Consider the following 21,184-nt stretch of genomic DNA (forward strand, 5'->3'; position numbering starts at 1 on the left):
TTCGACTTTTAACCATCACCAGTGGGCAATAACAATCATCTTTTTAAGTAATCTCTATGCCCAACGTGGGGCTTAAACTCATGACCCCGAGATCAAGAGTCACATGCTGTACAGACCAAGCCAGCCAGGGGCCCCTACAATAGCTTCTTAATACATCTCCTTGAATTTACTCTGGCCCCACTCTATTTCTACATTACAGGCAGAGTGCCTTTCTTCTGTTTTCCAAGTGCAAATCTGATTATACAACTGCCCTGCTATAAATTCTTCATGGCTTCCTCTTTATCTTGGGATAAAGATAAAAATTGTTTACTTGGGGGCGCCTGGGTAGCTCAGTCAGTTAAGCGGCTGCCCTCAGCTCAGGTCATGGTCCCGGGGTCCTGGGATCGAGCCCCGCGTCAGGCTCCCTGCTCAGTGGAGAGTCTGCTTCTCCCTCTCTCTCTGCCTACTTGTGCTCTCTATCTCTCTGTCAAATAAATAAATAAAATCTTAAAAAAAAAAAATTGTTTACTTGGTCCTCAAGGTCCTAAATATTGTGGCATCTGACTACTTCTATAGACACTTTTTATACACTCTCCTATTTTGTGCTCTGTGCTCTCACCACAGGGCGTGTGCACATGCTGCTTCATCTGCCTGAAATATTCATCTCTCTCTCTATCACTTAAGGTTAATCGTAAGGCCCATGAGAGTAGGAACTGCTTCTGCTTTTACATTAGCATAATGCCTATTACCCGGTAGGCAATAAGTTTTTGGTTGAACTGATATGGTTTTAAGCCTTTAAACTAGTTATTTCCAAAGGTCCTCTTATTTTGGAAAGCTGACAGACTCCTGATCCGAAATAAATTTACCAGTGCTCTATCATGGTACCTTGATACTTCTACATTAGTCACCAAAGGATTCTTCTCAATATTTTTGAGCTATGCAAATAACAAACCAGTACTTGTCAAAGAACAGCATGAAGAAGAAAGTATATCTTCCCTAGAATGGTGATAAATTCCACTTATGCAGATGATCTTAAAATATCCAGATAATCCTTCCATACATGATTTGAAAACACTGATAGACAATGTAACAGTTTTGAAATAGTTTTCTCTATTTCAAAGAACATGAATACTCAAAATATTAATGTAACTTATCATCACTTTCCTTTCCTCTATTTCCAGTACCAAACGGTAGCATGACTTCTCAAGCAGTGTCCTAAGATAGAAACAAAGGAGTCATCCTAGATTCCTTTTTCTCATTTATCTTCAATCACCATTTCATACACACAATATCATAAAGATTCCATTCTCTAAATACCTCAGGGGTCCATCCATAATCACTGCATCTTCACTGCCACGACCCTAATCCTAGCCCTTAACATCTCTTGACTGATCAATTGCAATAACCTCCTGAAGCATTTCCATCTCCTAACAAGACAGATTCTTGTCATTTTCCATGCTGTAGTCAATGTGACCTTTTCAAAACACAAATATGTCCATTCAAACTTCTTCACTAACTTTCCATTGCCCTACAGAATAATTTATAATAATAGCTCATAATTCAATGTGCTCATAATGTGCCAGTGCTTCTGAAAGCATTTTACTGTATTCATTCACTTAATCCTCATCACAGCATTATGAGATAGGTACTGATGTCATCCCATTTTACCAGTAAGGAAACTGGGGCACAGAAAAGCTAAATGATTATCACAGCATCTCATAGCTGGTAAGTGATGGAGCCAGATTCAATGCCAGGCAAATGTCATTCCAGAATTTGTGTCCTAATCTCTATGCTTTATTGCCTCTCATAAAATAAAGTACAAACTCTTTAGCATGGCAATCAATACTTTTCATTATCTGGACCTTACCAACACTTTCAGTCTCATTTTCTACATGTAGATCTTAAAAAGTAGGGTCTTGTTTTATCTCTAAACTTTTATCTATGCAGGTCCCCTGATACTAATATTGTTTTACCTAGCCTAGTCATGGATTACTCCTAGTCACTGAGATTTAGCTCATGTAGCAGCACTTTCCTCTATATGCTTTCTGAGTATACCTTCTCCCAGACTAAACTGTGAGTTATATCTGCACTCTCTATTGAAATATTAGGAAATGAAATTCCACGATACATTAAGAGGCACTCACAATTTAATGAAGGGAAAAGACTCATAAACAGACAAGTAGAGGGCAACATATTTTGAGATAATTATTTGTGTTTTGCTCAAAGCTTTTTTTCTTCTCCCTCCCATTTCAAGAAGATAACAAGGCTTTTTTATTTTCCTTACCTTGCCCAAGGGGTTTCCTCCTCCCCTGTTGCCAAAACTAAAAGCAGAAATTGTGCACACAGACTTACCTTCTTAGATTTTGTATTGCCAAAAATCAAGCTCATAGGAGAGATTATGCTTAGGAGTGCCAATGCCGGTCTCAAGAAGACAGATGAAATTCCTTTTAGGGTATTCAGGAGGGAAAGGAACAAATACTTTAGACAAAAGGAAGTCAGGGGTCTGGCAGGGGTTAGAGGTAGCAGGGAGAACAGCTCAACATTTGATGGTAGCAGCCTAGGAAGGGGCAAACCTGAAAGGGCCATCCCTGGTTGAGACAAAATGGTATCTCAAAGACTATATCAGAGAGTTGACAGAAAAGTAAAGATCAGTGACCAAAAGGGCCTCTCTGGTATTTTGGTGTTGCCTAAGGCCTCAGAAATATTTGCATAACCTGGCAGGAGGCTCAAGTATTAACTGAAATTGCGTATCTTACTTTCCTGGCAGAATGCTGAACACAAGGTAGATTAAAGAACATATTAAAATGTGAAATTTCGGGGCGCCTGGTGGCTCAGTCGTTAAGCATCTGCCTTTGGCTCAGGTCATGCTCCCAGGGTCCTGGGATCAAGCCCCGCTCTGCGGGAAGCCTGCTTCTCCCTCTCCCACTCCCCCTGCTTGTGTTCCCTCTCTCGCTGTGTCTCTGTCAAATAAATAAATAAATCCTTAAAAAAAAAAAAAAAGGATAAAATGTGAAATTTCGTGGATACCAAAGTTGCAGACTAACTTCATACTAACTTCAGTTATAATAAGGTGTGGTAAATTCTAAGAGAGAGGCAAGCACTTAGAAACACAGAGGACAGGTACCTAATCTGGTCTGGGGAGATGAAAGTGGTCAAGTAAGAGTCCTTAGAGAAGTAGTACCTAAACTATCTCATATAAAAGGAGTAAGTGTTTGCAGGGGCAGGGGATGAGGGAAGGATTCCTCCTCAATGGAAATTGATTAGGCAAAAGCAGGGAAGTGAGAAAGCTTAATGAATTCAGGCATCTACAAGGGATTTGATTTGGTTGCAGTATAAGATGTACACAGGCATGCTTTCTGAGCCATGTTAAAAGACTCTGGATGTAATACTGATGGTAATAAGTGGTATTGACAGGAAACGGTATCAAGGAAAACTACTGAAGTAGAAGAGTTCAAGGAAAAGGTATTAAAAAGCCAAGTGCCTCAGATGCCAACAGGGATGGCATAGGGGAAAGTAAGACAAGAACTGCAAAAGGGGGCCTGGGTGGCTCAGTTGGTTAAGTGACTGCCTTCAGCTCAGGTCATGATCCTGGAGTCCCGGGATCGAGTCCCGCATTGGGCTCCCTGCTCAGCGGGGAGTCTGCTTCTCCCTCTGACCCTCCCCCCTTCTTGTGCTCTCTCTCTCTCAAATACATAAATAAAAATCTTAAAAAAAAAAAAGACAAGAACTGCAATGTATCTGTTGTACTTGGAAATAAGTAAGGGGTGCTGGGTGGCTTGGTTGGTTAGCATCTGCCTTCAGCTCAGGTCATAATACCAGGGTCCTGGGATGGAACCCCACATCAGGCTCCCTGCTCAGCAGGGAGTCTGCTTCTCCCTCTCCCTCCTCCCTGCTTGTGCTCTCTCTCTCACTCTCTCTCAAATAAATGAATAAAATATTTAAAAAGAAAAAAGGAAATAAGTAATTAGTGACTTGGTAAAGGCAGTTATATGTATGGACCAGTTTTTTTTTTGAAGTTTAGTTGTATGGGTTGTGCTGGTCTTTGTTGTACAGAGAAGGGTTAAGAAAAGGTATCTTTTTCTTTGCTGAGAAAAGAACTCATACAGAGGAAGAGACTAAAAGACAGAAGAGAAAGGGAATAATTACATAAAAAGATCCCTGAAAAAGCAAGAGGCCAGCATGTAATCTAAAACAAAAGTGGAAAGATTGAATTTGGACTGACAGAGGGCTCTGAGACAAGACAAAAGCATGGATGAAGACAAAAATTGATGTGTTTATAAAAGACAGTGAGGTTGGTGGATAAGAGGTTCAGTCAAACCTGATGGCATTTATTTTCTGTGTGAAATAGGAGATAAGCCTACCTCCTGAGAAAAATATGTAGTAGCTGAGTAGAGGGCTCAAAAGCAGAGGAGAAAGTTTGCAATACCCACCAAAAAGGGTGTAAAAAATGGAGGAAAATCCAGAAGATTCTGAGTAAAGACATGTAGAAGGATGACCTGGTTAGTACCTATTCATTCTTCAGATTTCAGCTCAGGTGTCACTTGCTGAGAGAAGTTGAAATGAGGCTCCTGTTATGTGCTTTATGAGCACTATATTTCCTTTAAAGACTTGTAATGGTTTTAATCTTATACTAATTTGTAGGATTATCAAATTAATTTCTACTCCATTAGACTATAAACTCAGTGAGGTCAGGGATCATGTTCATTTTGCTCACCACTATATGTATTTTGCTCATAATTTAACCCTTAGTTTCCCATCCCTAAAATGTGAAGAATATTAATACTGCTCTGCATGACCAGAATATGCATATAGTTAGGTTAGCAACAAATTAGAATTTAAGATATAAGGAAGCAGGGACTTCAAATGGTTTATGTTGTATCCTCAGTGCCTAGCACAGTGCAAGACCATAGTAGATACTCAATAAATACTTACCTGAATAAATGAAACAGATATGGCAAAACACCAAGTCTCCTGAATTCCATTCCAGTGCTCTTCCCACTCTACCACAGCAACCCATACGAGATGTTCAATATATTGATTACTGTAATAAGGGCCTATGCATATGCATTATTATCTGTTTTTTTTTTTTTTTTTTTTTAAGATGTAAGAGAGAGAGCGGGTGGTGGGGTTGGAGCAGAGGGAGAGGGAGAGAGTCTTAAGCAGGCTCCACGAGCAGCATGGAGCCCGACACAGGGCTCAGTCTCACAACCCATGAAATCACAAACTGAGCTGCAACTAAGAGTTGGACGCTTAACAGACTGCACCACCCAGGCACCCCTATCTCTGTTTTACTCAAGAAGAAAATGAAGCTCTGAAAAGATGCAGTATCTTATGCAAGTTAAATAGCTAGGATGTGGTAGAATCAGAATTCAACTGCAAGTCTTCCTGGCTCCAAAATCTGAGTTCTTTCTTCTATTCCATGCTGCCTGCTACGGTATTAAGTGATAAAAGACTTAATCTATGAACCTTCCTAGGGATATGTGCATTTGAAAGTCCCCCTAATATCCCCACTGGCAAAGAAAAACAAAACAAACAAATAAAACACTTCCACATCCAAAGTAATGACTTTAGTGGTAAAATCTTAGGCAAAGTGACTGAGAGAGGTCAATGAAGAGAATATTTATGGGTAGGCACCTGTCAGCAGTCTCCTAAATCATACCAGGTAGGCACTTGTAGTATGACTGGTCATACTCTATGACCCTGCACATTATCCATCTCCTCAGCATAAGTCTTGATTATATAGAGAGAATGGAAGAAATAAATTCCAAAGAGCTTATCTTCTCAGCATTGCCTCAGTGACCCTAGACTAGAAGCAGCATGGAATGATGGAAACGGCATGGATATTGCAGCTTCACAGATCTGGGCAAGACACTTCAGCTCTCTATGCCTCAATTTTCTTATCTATAAAATGAAGGCAACAATACTTGCCACCATAGGGTTTAGGAAATGATTAAATGAGATAGTGCAGGGGTGCCTGGGTGGCTCAGCCGTTAAGCATCTGCCTTCGGCTCTGGTCATGATCCCAGGGTCCTGGGATCAAACCCTGCATCGGGCTCTCTGCTCAGTGGAAAGCCTGCTTCTCCCTCTCCCACTCCCCCTGCTTGCGTTCCCTCTCTCGCTGTGTCTCTCTCTGTCAAATAAATAAATAAAATCTTAAAAAAAAAAATAAATGAGATAGTGCATATAAGTGTCTGCAGCATAGTGGGCATAACTCAATTGTTATTAGTTGCCTTCTACTTCTTCCACATCCAAGAGTCACCTCCTATCAATTCCTCAAAGATACCCAGAAAAATACATCAAAATGAACAAGCAACCCACTCCACCCCCACTCCTTTTGTTTAATCCTACCATTTAAATAATGGTTTTTAACATTTCTTTAAAAAAAAAAAGATTTATTTATTTGAGAGACAGAAAGCATGTGAGTGGGAGGAGGGGCAGAGGGAGAGGGAGAGAGAAGCTCAAGCAGATTCCCTGCTGAGCACGGAGACCTATGCAGGGCTCGATCTCAGGACCCAGGATCATAACCTGAGCCGAAATCAAAAGTCGGCCGCTTAACCAACTGAGCCACCCAGGTGCCCCTGTTTTTAACATTTCTATTGCCTTTCACAACATTAGTCGTCATCAGGACACTTGGCTCATTTTACAGATAAAGAAACTAAGATGAGGATTGCTTAGTCCTTACTTTATTATTCTCTGCTCCAAATAATAATAATAATTTTATGCAATTTACTTAAGTCTTAAACTCTCTAAAACGTTTCATACTTTAGTAAAATTTGTATCAAAAACAGCTGGTAAATCCCCTGTATTCATGTCATGGTTTCATATACCCTCTTACATATTAAACAAAGAAAATGAATCTGGAAATATCCAAAGTGAGTACAGTGTGTAAAAGTGATGGTCAGATTTAAGTGCTAACTATGTATTTTTTTTTTCAGAAGAAAACAAGCATTAAATATATAAGATGCTAGTCCATTTCAGAGCAAAAGCAGTGAAAATTGGAATTTTTATTTTAATAACTCTACTATATATGTGTTTAACCATACTACACAAATAAATGAAATAATCACATATAGAAGATATGCATGTTCCATAAATTAAATCAAAACATCATATAAAATATATTAAGTCATCTATTTTAGAGGAGCTCTATGGTTATTTCTGAGCTTAAGAGAGAAAATTGCTGCAAAGTAGAGAATTCTCATTTATAGGGGGGAAAAAAATCACACAGAAAATAATTTCAGAAAACTTCTTAACTCTAAAATGCAATTATCCTTACCATTTCTAAAGGACCAGGTTTGCTTATAAGAGGTATGATTTTTATAGGAAATAAAGGCCAATAAGAAAACAACTAGAAATTAAGCAACAATGTTATTCATACTGATTATCCAGCACCTATTAATTAGCTGCATGCAAAAAAATGCAGTATTTCCTCAAATTAATATATACCAAGGCAAACAATTTTTGCCATAAAAAGATTTATGAGCCCATTTTTATTAAACTGTTTTAAATTATTTCTTTTTAAAGAAATAATTAAATTGTAAAATAAGTTACCTTTCATCCCCACACTCCCTCTCCCAAACTTCAGTTTCAGACTTACTGTGAGTGAATAATGTATCCAGTTATAATCAAAATCTTCTGAAATACCACTGAAATCTGTCTCAATGAACAGCTTCTTAGCTTAATGGATTTTAAATGACCTAAGAAATGAAGTCTTAATGTAGGAGGAGCTCTGGTTTATCCACTGAATGTACTGTCATGAGAAAATATGCATTCAAAGCAGGTCACCATTCAAGGTTACCTTTGTCAAAAGATTCAGAGGAAATCACAAAGTTCATCTGAGTGATTTTCTTTCCCTTTTAATTAGTTCCTGATATGGCATTTCAGTATGCCAATGTTATTTTACTATGTGACTCACCACATTGGGAATTAAAAGATAATCCAAACATAAGTATGTGATTTCCAGGTCTATGCTGTTTCCTCAGAGTGTACTATCCAAAGTACTTCACTGTTTTGAGTTTCAAATACCTTAAGTATGAAAAAGAGTCTTAAATGGACAAGGAATCGGGAAACCTAGGTTCTACTCTAGCTCTCCCTCCCACATTCAGCTAGGTGTAGGTGACCTTGGGCAATTTCCTTAAATTCTTTAGGACTCAGTTTCAAAAAAATTTATTAAATGGAACCTCAGAAGTCATCTAGTTTAACCTTCAATTCCAAGCAAAAATTGCCTCTGCATTTCACCAAAGAGGTGGTCAGTTTCTTGTATGTAAAATTAGCAGTTGAAACTAAATGATGTCTTAAGTTTCTGATTTCTAAAATCCTTGGTGCTGTAATTAAAATTCAGTCATTGTCAGATATATTTTTTTCCCATTGAAAGTATATCAAATATATCTTTATATAACCAAACAAGATTTTATTTCAGCCCAGGTAAAAGTAAGTAAAGAAACTTAGATTGCCACCAAATTGCCCCTCAACCTTCAAGTCTCCACAGAGTAATCTCCATGTCCAAGAACCATGCAAAGCCATAAGAAGCTGGGGCACTTTGGATGCTTTCCTAAGTATATGACATGATGTCAGGTACTTATTCCAAAATACAAGTAAATTGAGATTGAATCCAGTCCATATATCACCTAATATTCCACTGGTTAAAAAGTGTCTTCCTTGGTTTGGAACACAGGTTCAGACTTGATAAATTCTCTCAGATACCAAAGATACATTTTACAATAAATACGTGAACAAACAAATAAAAGGCAAGGAGTCTGAATGAAGAGAAGACTGTGGATATAGCCTTCTCTCCATTACTAACTTTATCTTTTACTCTAAGACATTTTTTTCTTTTTTATTCACTGCATAGTTGATGCTTCACTCTAAACTGAAATTTGAAGGTGGGAAGAAATTGAGCATTGTTTAGGGAGTTTGGTATCTGTTTTTCAGATGTCAGCTAGTTTGTCTATTTCACAATCATTTTTTCAAAAAGCATTTATCAGACCTACATGAGGAATATCATAATCAGAATTTGCTGACATGATGGTAAGAAAAAGACCAAGATTCAAAATCTTCTTTCCTTTTCCTGTGATTGCAATTTCAACTTATTTATCTTCTTCCATTAAAAAAACTCTCCATCAAGTTTTCTTCAAGCTTCCTGTTTTCCCGAAATCTCCTGGCCCTTGCAAACATTTCATTACATTATATAGTTTTAATGGAGAGGTACAATTCAAAGAAATACAAGTATAATCATATCTTGGAATGATACAGTGCATTTATTCATGGCTTGCAAACTATAAGCTAAATATTGTTAATAAAATACATTTGGGAAAAGTTTTTAAAAATAAAACAAAATACAGTTGGAAGCAATAATGCACCATATCTCCGATGTTAAATTTCATTAAATTTGAACTTCTACCCTGATTTTATAGCTTAATCAGTGAAAACATAGGCTAAGCTTTGTTTCATGGTGTGAAGATAACGACATTAAAAAGACAACCCGGGGCACCTGGGTGGCTCAGTTGGTTAAGCGTCTGACTCTTGATGTCAGCTCAGGTCATAATTTCAGGGTTATGAGATTGAGCCCGGAGTTAGGCTCTGCACTCAGTGAGGAATCTACTTGTCCCTCTCCCTCCCCCTCTGCCCCTCCCCCTGCATGCCATATTCTCTCTCTCTCTCTCAAATAAATAATCTTTTTTAAAAAAGACAATTTATTTTAATATACTAAAAGTCCTATTTGATGGCTTTCCACTGATACCAATAGAAGTTGCCAATGATAATTGTGTGCTTGTACCTTAGCATCCATTACTCTGTTCCAGATACAAGGCATGTTGCAACTCCTAATAAAGAGAATTTTGGAGTAAACCTGATTGGTGCAGAGAAAGGAGGCTAGATAAGACTAATTGGAGCAGTCCCTCACTAGCTGGAAGTTAGTCCAAAATCAAAACAATATAAACCAACATTTGATGCAGGCCAGGGTCAGTGTCACCCAGGGGGCATGAAATGAAGAGTTATATCAAAGCCTCAGGGTGGGGAAGTTCTTCAGGATGGTGGGCATCAAGTCACTCTTCTGGGAGAATTGGGCAAGATAATACAAACGATTCTGCAAGCAATCAACACTCAGTTCTGGAAGGGGGCCCACAGAAACTAGGCAAAAAGATTTACGCCTGGGCCCTAATTTCAACAGAGATACAGAGAATTGAGCTTCCATATGGGAGCCAAAGTCTAATTAAACAGCCAACAGCAGATGGTGGGGTAAGAAACAAAGGCTAAAACCTGATGGTTACAAAGTTTCCCGGCGGCCCAAATCAATTCCAGAGGCATAGCACACACTAGGCTATTTCCAGATTTCTACCTGCTCAAAGAGAATGGCTCTCACTGGGCTACAGTTGTGTAAGAAGTGAGACTTCCTAGCCTGACACCATGAAGTGAAACTTGGACAGACCTCAGGTACACAAGTATAATCCCTGGCTTTTCCAGCAGGAACATAGTACTGTATTTTATCCATTATCCCCCTGAGATAGCTAAGTAAATACTATTTAGTTTTACAAATGGATATCCCTCAAGTTTCAATAGGTTGTTACCTTCCAGAAGTCAAAAATTCAAGAGAAATAAAATGTAGGTGGGCCTGACACCTAGCCCAGTGCTTTTCCTACAGAGTCACACTACTGCTAGAATTCTCTCTGATACCTCAGTAGCTGAACTAGTTGACTAGCAGGGATCATGATATCTCTGTGTAAAGCTATATTAACTCCTATTCTGTAGGCCATCAAAACAGGAAATGGGTATTCCTAAACTGCTGCACAAATGAAGCAATCAGCAAAGTCAGTATTTAGTGCCCCAAAGTGTTATTTCCTTTGTAAGTTTAAAGGACACTAAATAAGCAAAAACAAGAAAAATAAATATTAAAAAAATAAAAATAAAATAACCGCTGACTATTTAGTTTATATGCACACACACACACACACACACAGGGCTCTTAACAAAATTATTGGATTTGAGAACAGTTTTTAAACATTCAGGCAAATGTCAAACTTATAATGTCCCGAGAGCTTTTCTTTTCACATGATACCCCTGGAAAATTGACCTAAAAATCTGGTAGGCTTCGCATATTGTACAGAAAAGAAGTGTTTAATAAAGAACACACTCTGTGAGACAAAAGTCATCTTGACTGCTTGCTTTCCCTGAATTCCAGTCTTTTTATTCTGAAATCAAGTAATTTATGAATCCTAAATTCCCCTCCAGACTACCATGGATTCAACAGCAGAATACCAGGGCTGAGATTCTCAGGAAACCCACATGAGCTGAAAAATGCAATTAGCAAAATCATGATCCAGTCCCCAGATTAACACCAAAGAGGCTTAAACACAGACCTACAGAACACCGGGGTTAGCAGTGCCAGACTCTGCTTTCTATTCACTCACATTCATTCAACCGTTTACAGAGCAACGATGTGCCAAGCACTGTGCTAGATGCTGGGGGTACAAAGGTGAGTTTAATACTATCTCATGTAGCTCAATTCTAGTTAGAGCTATAGAAACTAGAAGCTACTGAATAATTATAGTACAGTGTGATAAGAACAGCATACCATGACAGAATCTACAGAATCATTGGCAGCTAAGGAGCTCAGATAAGAGAACACTCATTCTATCTGCTTTGGGATGAGAAGGGTATCTTCAGGCACAAATGGTTTTGGGGGTCACTCTTGCTCCTGATGTCAAATTGTGGTATAATAAAAAAATATATTTGGTCTTTGTCTCCAGTTCCTGGCACAGAGCTCCTAAAACCCTTAGAAATTCCTGAGTGACAGAAGTATCTTTTGTTATTCAAAATGAGCCCCTTTCAACCGATACCTGAGTTTATGCTAATGAGGTAACTATTGACGAGCTCCTAGATAGCTTCAGGATGGGGGTCAGTTGGCAGAGGAATCCATCATGTGATTAGAGGGTAGGAACTATCAGCCCCACCCCCTCCTCCCCCCATCCCCGACCTCCTGGGAGGGGAGAGGAACTGGAAGATGAGTTCAATCACCAATGGTCAATGATTTAATCAGCTAGGATGGACCTAGGTAGACAAGTGCTGTCCCTGGCCTGTCTAGCAGGAACATAGGTATTACTTTATTTTATCCATTTAGCTCCCTGAGATAGCTAAGTAGATACTATTTCAGTTTTATAAATGGATATCCTTCAGGTTTCAATAGGTTAAGTTACTTTCCAGAAGTCAAAAATTCAAGAGAAATAAAAGCTAGGTGGACCAGGTCCATGCCTTAGAATAAAGCTTCCATAAAAATGCCTAAACAGCCAGGTGCACAGAGCTTTCACATTGGTTAACACATGGACGTACTAGGAAGGTGACATGACTGGAGAGAGAATGGAAGCATGGAAGCTCCTCAAGATGCATCACTCCTACACACACACACACACACACACACACACACACATACACACACACCCCTTGCCCTAAGCATCTTTTCCGTTTGGCTATGCCTGAGTTGTATCCTTTATAATAAACATGTAACAGTAAAGTATTTTCCTGAGTTGTTCTAGTGAATTATCAAACTTGAGAGGGGTCATGGGAACTACTGAATTTATCACTGGTTAGTCAGAAGTACGAGGACTTTTAGTTGGCATCTGAAGTAGGGATAGTCTTGTGGGCCTGGACCCTTATCCTGTGGGGTATTTGTTAACTACATGTATAATGTAGTATAGCACGTGTAATATAACTACATGTATAATGTCAGAATTGAATTGAATGGTAGGATACCCAGTTGGTGTCACAGAATCTGAGACTGGATAATTGCTTGATGTCAGAAAACACCCCTGACAAGTCAACCTTCTTTATAACTGTTTCTTTATGCATTAACTAGCCCACCTATTTGGAAAGGCCTAGGTCTTTCAGGAAGCTTATCAAGATAAAGTTGTCTGATATGAGGAATTCTTAATTGTAGGAAACAAACTGAGGGTTGCTGGAGTGGGGGGTAGGGTGGGAGGGATGGGGTGACTGGGTGATAGACACTGGGGAGGGTATGTGCTCTGGTAAGCGCTGTGAATTGTGCAAGACTGTTGAATCTCAGATCTGTACCTCTGAAACAAATAATGCAATATATGTTAAGAAAAAAAAAAGAAGAAGAAGAAGGTGGTAGTGGGAGGGGAAGAATGAAGCGGGGAAAATCGGAGGGGTAGACGAACCATGAGAGACGATGGACTCTGAAAAACAAACAGGGTTCTAGAGGGGAGAGGGGTGGGAGGATGGGTTAGCCTGGTGGTGGGTATTGAGGAGGGCACATTCTGCATGGAGCACTGGGTGTTATGCACAAACAATGAATCATGGAACACTTCATCTAAAACTAATGATGTAATGTATGGGGATTAACATAAGAATAAAAATAAATAAATAAATAAATAAATAAATAAATAAATAAATAAATAAATAAATAAAATATTTCTAAAAGTTAAAAAAAAAAGATAAAGTTGTCTGATACACTGTGGCAGAGATTGCTAATTTTTCCTCAGGATCCATTCTCCTATTCTTCCTTTTAGTAACTGAAACGTATGAAATTTAGCTGTATACACAGCCTCCCAATCAAAGACTGCATTTTCCAGACTCCTTTGCAGTTTGATATGAAGATATGACAGAAATTTAGAGGATGATATGCAAGTACAGTGATATGTGCAACCTTTGGATCATGTTTTGACAAGAAAATTTCTTGTCCTCTTCCTTCTGTCCCCTCACTCAACCAGTAGGCTATCCCACAGACATGACATTAGGGACCATATCTGACCACAGAGACAAAGTGAACATACTAAGAGATGGCAAAGCAACAAGGTAGAAGGATTCTGGGCCGTGGATGACCTGCAGCAGTGCTGCCTGCCCACCTTTGAGCCATAATATTTTGATGTCTCTTGATTACAGCAACTTACCTTGTACCCTAAATAATATAGAAATAAATTTTCATTAAAGTGCCAGTGATATTACTTAATGTTTTTTATTCTTTTACCTTCCTCAATATCTCACATTTGAGGAAACAACTAAAAATAGGGATTTTTTTTAAAGGTTTTTTTATTTATTTGAGAGAGAATGAGCAGTGGGGAGAGGCAGAGGGAGAGAGAGAAGCAGACTCCCCACTGAGCAGGACGCCCAACTAGGGGCTCGATCCCAGGACCTGGAGATCATGACCCGAGCTGAAGGCAGACACTTAACTGACTGAGCCACCCAGGTGCCCCTGAAATAGGGATTCGAACCCAGGATTGTTTAACATTAAAAGACACTTTCTTAGCTACAATGTAGTCTACCATACTAACCTCCAGAAATGGCATGGTAATGTGTAGAGTGGCAAGGGAAAAAAATCAGCCTGGTTTAAGAATGAGTTACAGATAATAAAGCTGATCTAAATTACATGTTATGGGGGCACCTGGGTGGCTCAGTCATTAAGCCTCTGCCTTTGGCTCGGGTCATGCTCCCAGGGTCCTGGGATCGAGCCCTACATCGGGCTCCCTGCTTGGCGGGAGGCCTGCTTCTCCTCCTTCCACTCCCCCTGCTTATGTTCCCTCTCTCGCTGTGTCTCTCTCTGTCAAATAAATAAAATCTTTAAAAAAAATTAAAAAATAAATAAATAAATAAATTACATCTTATGAGAGAGCCAAATCAATATAAATTATATCATACTTGTAAAAAACTTTTGCTAGTTTCCTGATCAATGAATATCTTTACCTCGAAAATCTGATGGGGAATTTTTTTAATTTGGTCTAACTCAGCACAGTTATCTAAAAGCTGAAGAAAACTGCCCTGGAATATTCATAAGGACGGCTATTTTGTGTAAATATTTCAGAGAACAATGGAAGAAAACAGCATAGACAGAAAATAGACTTCACAAGACCAATTTGAATGTAGTATCTGCTATCAAGCATTTTGTTAATCAATTATATTTCTAAATTTGCCATTTTATTTATTTATTTATTTTTAAAGATTTTATTTATTTGACAGAGAGAGACACAGCGAGAGAGGGAATACAAGCAGGAGGAGTGGGAGAGGGAGAAGCAGGCTTCCCGCTGAGCAGGGAGCCCGATGCGGGGCTCGATCCCAGGACGCTGGGATCATGACCTGAGCTGAAGGCAGATGCTTAACGACTAAGCCACCCAGCCGCCCCCTAAATTTGCTATTTTATAAAAATATTCAAACCTACATAAAAGTAGAAATAGCTAAATGACATCAAATGTATCCATTATTCAGATTCAACAACTATCAAGATAACATTTATTAATCATATCATGAGAACTGATATTCCTATTCTCAGACATCAGTAAGTATGTTCACAGGAACTGAAACTGGTAATGCTGAAACAAATCTAAAAACTCTAGTCTAACACCCTCTTTTTATAGCCAAGAAAATCAAGGACCTGAATGAAGAGATGATCTAATCAAGGTCATTTATAAGCCTATATAACAATCAGTTTTCTGGGACGCCTGGGGGGCTCAATTGGTTAAGCACCTGCCTTCAGTTCAGGTCATGATCCCGGGGTCCTGGGATCAAGTCCCGCATCGGGCTCCTTGCTCAGCGGAGAACCTGCTTCTCCCTCTACCTGCCACTCCCTCTGCTTGTGCTCTGTCAAATAAATAAATAAAATCTTAAAAAAAAAAGGGGGGTAAAGCTCCATCTGTCATTTACTTGCCAATAATTCCCCTTGCTACCTACTGGGTTTACTAAGTCCCAATATTAGCCTCACTCCTTTGAGATAACTCCCAAAGCAGGAATTATTTTCTCTAAAAAACCCATTGATATTTACATAAAGTACTCAACAGGTCTGTGTGGCAAAGAAGCAGTGTTAGTCTTTCACATTTGTCCTGCAAGACTAATTCTTTTTTTTTTTTTAAAGATTTTATTTATTTATTTGAGACAGAGAGAATGAGAGACAGAGAGCATGAGAGGGAGGAGGGTCAGAGGGAGAAGCAGACTCCCTGCCGAGCAGGGAGCCCGATGCGGGACTGGATCCCGGGACTCCAGGATCATGACCTGAGCCGAAGGCAGTCGCTTAACCAACTGAGCCACCCAGGCGCCCCTGCAAGACTAATTCTTAAGTATTTTGCAAACTACAAAGACTAGGACTGGTAAAATTAGTGATGTATAAGGAATGAATATGTGAATATGTGGATGCATGCATAAATGAAATAAAAAATTCTAGAAGAGGGAGGATAAACATAATGAAAAAGTATCAAAAGGGAGGGAAATGAGAAAGCAAAAACTGTTAAGCCACCAAAGATCTCATTCCCCACTTGGCAACTATTCCTAAGCCTCCTGCATTTTTTTTAAGAGGAACCATTTTCTGTAAATGCTTAACAGAAATCCCTTAAGTTCCACTGTTGATACCAAAGAGGCCCCTCCTTTGGAAAAAATGAAATGCATAGTGTCTCAGGATACAATATCCACAAATAATTGTAAATGCCCAAACTTGAAATAACAATGACCAGATCCGTTCTCTGGTTTATCAATTCCATATGCCAAAGTGGGTTACAGAACCTCAAGGACTCAGATGATAGAATAAAGGATTGTGAGGAAGCCAGTGTAGAAAAGATTATCATTTTCACTTCTTCCTAAAGGTTGGAAAACTTAAATTGGGGGAAAGGGGTAATGGAAAATATCTTACAAATCTTTCAAGTAAAATTGGTCACACATGTAAACTTGATTTGTGATATTTGTAGCTATTTATAAAGACTTAAATATCCTTTGCACCTTTTTTATTAATTACTAAAAAGTGTCATTTTTTTTCCTGAATAACCTCAGTGGTGAGGTAGCCATGCAAATCTTCAGAAGCCTTTACAAAGTCCTCACTCATGCCCAAAAGTCAGGTAAGCATTGCAAAAGATACAGATGGGTATACAATAGCAGGGAAGTATATGAAAATGAGAGAAACTAAAGGACTGGTCCAGGGCAGTATGGAATCAAGGGTTAAATTACTGAGGATGGATTCTAAGGGCATTCAGAAGAGGCAGAAAAGGCAGAAACTACTCTCCTGAGCTCCAGATCATCATATCAAATTGCTTAGTAGAAATTTTTACCTGGATATTTCACAGGTGAGTCAAGCTCAACATGTCCAAGTCTGAATTGATCATCTTCCTCCTCCACCCAGAACTGGTCTTCCTCCTCTGTTTCAGATTTCAGAGAATGGCACTGCTAACTAGTTGCTCAAGCCAGATAAGATAATCCTAGTTCTCGGGACACCTGGGTGGCTCAGTCGTTAAGCATCTGCCTTCGGCTCAGGTCATGATCCCAGAGTCCTGGGATCGAACCCTGCATCAGGCTCCCTGCTCCGCAGGAAGCCTGCTTCTCCCTCTCCCACTCCCCCTGTTTGTGTTCCCTCTCTCGCTGTCTCTCTCAGTTGAAATAAATAAAATCTTAAAAAAAAAAAGATAATCCTAGTTCTCTCCCCACATTTCATCCACCACAATCAATCTAACACCAAATTCTGTCAACAGTAATTCCTAACTACTTCTCAATCTGTCCATCTCCCTCTATTCCCACCACCATTGCCCTAGTTGAGGATGTCATCATCTTCATGATGAAGCTGAACTGGGCTTCCTGCCACCATGCTTACCCTCCCTCCAACCCATTCTTTACTTAGCAGTCACAAGATCAAAATGCAGGTTGGACGTAGTTATTCTTCCACTTGCAACATATTCTACTGCTCTTCAATTTCAACACTATAGGGTTCATGGTATACAAGGCACCTCAGGGTTGAGCCTCTGCTTATCTTCTTGACTTGGATCTTTTCACCCCTCAGTATAGCCATCCCAAACATTTGGCATTTCCCCAAATACACAAAGAATTTCTTATGCTTCACTGCCTTTCAACTGGGAGCTCCATCAAAATGTAGTAGGGCAAACATGATGGCAAGACGTTCAGTTAGTAAAATTTTCAATAATCCAAAGAGGAGATAATGAGATCTTCCTATTTATCATTCAAAACTCCACTCAGACATCATCCCCTCACTGAAACACATAGCCTGAGTTTCCATAGACACATACAGAAAAATTCTTTCTGCTATCATAGTATTAAGTAGAATGCATCATAATTGTCTCTATTTCTCTACTTCCCTGAACTGGACTGTGAGCTTCTTGAGGAAATAAAATATATTTTTATTTATCTAACATACAGTGCGTATCTGGTGAGGCCAGAGAGATGGGTCAGAAGGAGGAAAACTATGAGGGAGGACTTGAGTTCTGGAAAAGCAAAACTTGATATGGGTCCAGCAAACATGGTTTTTATTTTGGACAAAGTAGCTTGATTGTGTATAAATTTGGGCTGCTTTTTCCTTCATTTAATGGATCAGTGATATTGGCCTTCCACATAGCCATGAATCTTTTACACTGCCACACTGCTTGACAATCCTTATTTGCTATGTCACTCAAATACTTAATGACACAGACAGAATCTAATTCAAAGCTACATAGATACTGCTTACTATGGACACTTTAGGAAAAAAAAATTTGATAGCTATTAACATTCTGTTACATAAAGTTTAGTGGGATTTTGTTGTGACCAATACATGCCACATTTAATTTCTTAACTATTGTCTATGATATTTAACATGAGGAAAATTCCCATAATACTAACCATTTGTTTGTATTTCCATAAGTGGCAAATTAGTACTTCTCCTTTCTCCTCACCCTTTATTCTGGAAGAGCCCAAGAAGAAAAATATCATCTCTAAAATCACAAAACATACCTTCTGTATGAGTCTCCCTCTACGATGGCACCCTTCCTGTGTCCCTCCTCTTTAAAGAACATACTCTTTTGGGAGGAGGAAGATGGCAGTGGAGTAGGAGGACCCTAGGCTTACCTTGTCCCATGAATATAACTAGATAACTATCAAATCATCCTAAATACCTCAGAAATCAACCTGAAGACTACAGAACAAACTCCACAACTAAAGGGAGAGAAAAGGCCACATCAAACAAGGTAGGAAAGGCAGAGAGGTGATTTAGGGGACAAATGGATTCTGGCTGCTGTGGAAGGGAGGGAACCATGGTCACAGAGAAGGGTGAGAGAGAGAGAGAGAGAGAGAGAGAGAGGAGCACACAGGGGATCACACAAGGAGAACATTTCCACATAGCTATTGGCTTGGAAAATGAGAGGGGTTGAATTTCATGAGTTGTTCCAACCAGCAGGGCTTAAAGCCTGGTGTTTTAAAGTTCAGTGGGGTTGACCAGGATAGAGCCCAGAAGGCACAATGCTGCTCTTGGAGAGAAGGCAGGAAAAACAAGCCAGGGGCACACAGCGTGGAAACAGCAATCTGAGGAGTGTCTAGGGAACACAGTGGGGAGATTATTTGCTCTTTTCTGAGCATGTCCCTAACAGGCAGCATTCACATGGAGACCCCTCTCCCAGAACAAAGGAGCTAAGTGGTGCCATTTCCCTTCCCCACTCCTCAGCATAAACACAAAGCCACCTGTGGGAAGCAGCAAAGCACAGACACTGGCTGCCGAAATCGCTTAAACTAAGCCCCACCTTCTTGTGCTCCAGGGGAACTGCCTTTCTCAGTTACACTTGCCTCAGTCCCAGCGGGCCAGGCCCTTCACCCAGAAGACCAGTGCAAATTCCCGCCTACAACACATCTCCCAACCAGAGAGTTCTGCAGGGCCTTAGTTCTGGTGCAGGTGGTGTCAGGTCTCATTTCACAAGCAGACCAGAGCACACCTAGTTAAAACTCGCCACATGCAGGCCAGGGAACAAACACTGCCCCATCAGGTAAGGAGAGCCTCTGCAGATGACTGGCCTGAAGGGTAGAGCAGCCAGAACACAACAGCAGAGCTCATGCAGACACACTGAAGATAATGCCTGAAGTGCTGGGCCCTGGGCACTACATGACCTCTTCTTCATAAGGCCATTACTTTCAGGAACAAGAGACATAACTGGCTTTTCTTTTCTTTTTTTTTTTTTAATATAACTAGCTTTTCTAACAGAGAAGAAGGCAGAGACATAGACAAAAAGAGAAAACAAAGAAATTTATCCCAAATGAAAGAACAAGGTAAGGTCAAGCCAGAGATCTAAGCAAAATAGATATAAGTAACATGCCTGATGGAGAATTTAAGGCAACTATCATAAGGATACACACTAGGCTTCAGAAAAGAATAGAAGACATCAGTGAAACCCTTACCACAGAGATAAAAAAAGTTTAAAAAGAATCAATCAGAGATGAAGAGTGAAATAAATGATATTAGAAACAGGCTTGATGTAATGAACAGCAGGCTGGAAGAAGCAGAGGAACGAATTAATGACCTAGATGACAAGGTAATGGAAAACAATGAAGATGAACAAAAGAGAGAAAAAAGAATTATGCAAGATGAAAATAGACTTGGGGAACTCAGTGACTCCATCAAGTGTAGTAACATTCACGTATAGGAGTCCCAGAAGAAGAAGAGAGAATAGAAGGCAGAATATTTATTTGAAGAAATAATAGCTGAAAACTTCCCTAATCTGGGGAAGGGAACAGACATCCAGATTCAGGAGGCACAAAGAACTCCCATCAAAATCAACAAAAGTAGGCCCATAGCAAGACATATTGCAATTAAATTTGCCAAGTATACTGATAAAAAAAAAATCTCAAAAGCTGCAAAACAAAAAAAGTCCTTAAATTAGAAAGGAAAAACCCATAAAGCCAGCAGAACTTTTTTTTTTTTTTTTTTTTTTTTTTTAAGATTTTATTTATGGGGCGCCTGGGTGGCTCAGTTGTTAAGCGTCTGCCTTCGGCTCAGGTCATGATCCCAGGCTCCTGAGATTGAGCCCCACATCGGGCTCCCTGCTCAGCAAGAGTCTTGCTTCTCCTCTCCCACTCCCCCTGCTCGTGTTCCCTCTCTTGCTGTCTCTCTCTGTCAAATAAATAAATAAAATCTTAAAAATAAATAAATAGGGCGCCTGGGTGGCTCAGTTGGTTAAGCGACTGCCTTCGGCTCAGGTCATGATCCTGGAGTCCCGGGATCGAGTCCCGCATCAGGCTCCCTGCTCGGCGGGGAGTCTGCTTCTCCCTCTGACCCTCCTCCCTCTCATGCTCTCTGTCTCTCATTCTCTCTGTCTCAAATAAATAAATAAAATCTTTAAAAAATAATAATAATAAATAAATAAATAAATAAATAAATAAAGGGGAATTCTTTAAAAATAAATAAATAAAGATTTTACTTATTTATTTAAGAGAGAGAGCATGAGCGGGGGGTAAGGGGCAGAGGGAGAAGGAC

At 39.6% G+C, this 21,184-nt stretch overlaps 1 protein-coding gene across 3 annotated transcripts in view; it reads right to left on the reverse strand.

Moving 5' to 3' along the window:
* The window catches only part of IL13RA2 (interleukin 13 receptor subunit alpha 2), a 98,105-nt gene that overhangs the window by 39,228 nt on the left and 37,693 nt on the right, over positions 1-21,184 (reverse strand). The window contains exon 1 of one of the 3 annotated variants that reach the window (XM_035007484.1): positions 2,332-2,630. The exons of the other annotated variants lie outside the window; for them this stretch is intronic. The gene's annotated coding sequence lies outside the window, so the exon portion shown is untranslated. Of the gene's footprint in view, positions 1-2,331; positions 2,631-21,184 lie in introns of those variants that run through there. 3 annotated transcript variants of the gene reach the window in all.

The sequence above is a fragment of the Mirounga leonina genome, unplaced genomic scaffold, assembly GCF_011800145.1.
Source record: "Mirounga leonina isolate KUSES-001 unplaced genomic scaffold, KU_Mleo_1.0 Mir_101664, whole genome shotgun sequence".
Taxonomy (NCBI): domain Eukaryota; kingdom Metazoa; phylum Chordata; class Mammalia; order Carnivora; family Phocidae; genus Mirounga; species Mirounga leonina.